General features: G+C 63.1%; 1 non-coding gene across 1 annotated transcript; it reads right to left on the bottom strand.

Annotated features, from left to right (window-relative positions):
- Positions 1-546: 546 nt before the first annotated feature.
- Positions 547-700, bottom strand: LOC140474430 (5.8S ribosomal RNA). The gene has a single exon (XR_011959106.1). It is a non-coding gene; the product is annotated as a 5.8S ribosomal RNA (ribosomal RNA).
- Between the last annotated feature and the right edge of the window lie 1,800 nt (positions 701-2,500).

The following is a 2,500-nucleotide window of genomic DNA, read 5'->3' as shown; positions in this document are numbered from 1 at the left end:
CGAGACGGGCGGCTGCAGCAGCGGGCGGCCTGCAGCTCCCAGCACTCTCAATCGATCAACCATCGAGTCGGGTCAGCGTGTCAAACCGGCGAGCTCCACGGTCAGGCCGGCGGCGCACCAGCACCGGACCTCCGCGGCTCCCTTCACTCTTTCCACTGCCAGCCAACCGAGAGACGGACCCAATGCGGACGTGCAGAGCTTAGGCAGACCCCCCACTGGAGGCTCAACACTTCGTGGCAGCTCCGTGTCCCAGAGACCAGGAGGGTTGGCACACACACACAGTGTGAACCACCGACAGCCATTCTGGGACCGGTGACAGCCGTGCTGGCCCCACTGCCACGACACAGACGGACGCCAGGCCGCGCTCCCCGGCGGGGGGATGGCGTCGAGCCTGACGAACGGAATGTGCAGGGTGGGGGGGAAAGGCCAAGCGCTCCGACGCCGGAGGGCTCCGGAGTCTGAACTTAGGGGGACAAAGAGGACGGGTCCTCTGCGACACCCCAGCCGCGCTCTCGCCAGCCAAGGCGAGTGCGATTGATTGCCAAACGACCCTCAGACAGGCGTGGCCCCGGGAAGAACCCGGGGCCGCAAAGTGCGTTCAAAGTGTCGATGATCAATGTGTCCTGCAATTCACATTAATTCTCGCAGCTAGCTGCGTTCGTCATCGACGCACGAGCCGAGTGATCCACCGTCAAGAGTTGTCTGAGTTTGTTTTAGGTCTCTCCCTCGCCAGAGGAAAGCGACCCGGACCGCACATACGCTCCCCACCTTGAGCTACAGCCACCTGCACGCCGGCGTGCGGGCGGAGCAGGGTGGCGTGAAGCGATGGGGAGCACCATCCTGGTGCGGCCCGCAGAAACATACGTCTATTGGGGGGAGGAGGACAGGGCGCCCAAGAGGCGATGCGTGCCCCAACGCACCGCAGCGACGGAGGCAGGATCACCGCCACCATGTCGCCCGCCTAGTATCACGAGGCGTGCAGCAGCTTTGCCCTAGGAAAAGCAGAGGCGGGAACGGGCACCGGCCATCGGTTCGGCAGCGTCACTGACGCGTGCACGTGGCGGCGTGTCGGCGAGCGGACTTCCTGCGAGGAGGCGGGGGCGGCACTCGCCCGAGCAGACGCCCGCCCGGCCCAGCCACCGCCGAGGTGGACTGGGAGTCGCGGCAACGGCTCGTCATACTCGTTCCCACACTCACAGCGCAGCTTGCCCGCAAGCCACCGACCACCGATCGACGCCAGGCGCCCCGACCGAGAGCGGGATCGCTCGTTCGCCCTGCTGGCAGTTCGCTGGGGATCACTACTGCACGGAGCTCGGAGACCGACGGGCGGCAACTCGAGAGTCTTTAAACCACCACCCCCATCCCGCAAGTGCAAAGAGGCTGTATACGCACAGACGGGTGAGGGGAATAGGTACCCCGTCGGGTTTGAAGGGAGCGTGACTAGATAGCAACGATGTAAACCCAGCCGATTTGGGAGCGAAAGACCGGCGCCTGCATCACCGGCTTCGTTTCCCGTGGCTGGAGAGTACACCGAAACCCTCCGTCTGTCGCGAGCTCCCGACGACGCGGTGCCGCCAAGCAGCAGGGCCGGACCTGGTGTGGCTCCCCTCGTCGATCACAGACCGGTCGGCACTACTGACGAGACGGTGGAACGGGCTTCGCCCCTTGTGACGAAGGGTGATGCGAACCCGCCCGCCCGCGTGCGTTCGGGGTGGACTCGGCAAACGGAGATTTGAAATCGGAAAGTGTCCTCCTGCCCCGCGCAGGTAGGCGCCCAACAGTTGTGGGGGGTTTGGCGGTGACCACGGCTGCAGGGCCTGCTACCCCGACGAGCTCTCCTGCTGGCCCCGAAACCACCCTCGCGAGACAAGTTGAAACGGAAACGGGCGTACCCCCAAGCCGACGATCCTTTCTTATTTGTTACTTTTTTTTTCACTTGCTCGAGTTGTGGGGATTTGGCGGTGACCACGGCTGCAGGGCCTGCTACCCCGACGAGCTCTCCTGCTGGCCCCGAAACCACCCTCGCGAGACAAGTTGAAACGGAAACGGGCGTACCCCCAAGCCGACAGAGATCCTTTCTTATTTGTTACTTTTTTTTTTCACTTGCTCGAGTTGTGGGGGTTTGGCGGTGACCACGGCTGCAGGGCCTGCTACCCCGACGAGCTCTCCTGCTGGCCCCGAAACCACCCTCGCGAGACAAGTTGAAACGGAAACGGGCGTACCCCCAAGCCGACGATCCTTTCTTATTTGTTACTTTTTTTTTCACTTGCTCGAGTTGTGGGGGTTTGGCGGTGACCACGGCTGCAGGGCCTGCTACCCCGACGAGCTCTCCTGCTGGCCCCGAAACCACCCTCGCGAGACAAGTTGAAACGGAAACGGGCGTACCCCCAAGCCGACGATCCTTTCTTATTTGTTACTTTTTTTTTTCACTTGCTCGAGTTGTGGGGGTTTGGCGGTGACCACGGCTGCAGGGCCTGCTACCCCGACGAGCTCTCCTGCT

This window comes from Chiloscyllium punctatum, unplaced genomic scaffold, assembly GCF_047496795.1.
Source record: "Chiloscyllium punctatum isolate Juve2018m unplaced genomic scaffold, sChiPun1.3 scaffold_1001, whole genome shotgun sequence".
Taxonomy (NCBI): Eukaryota; Metazoa; Chordata; class Chondrichthyes; order Orectolobiformes; family Hemiscylliidae; genus Chiloscyllium; species Chiloscyllium punctatum.
The sequence above is the reverse complement of the archived record's forward strand: the minus strand, read 5'-3'. Positions and strand labels throughout refer to the sequence as shown.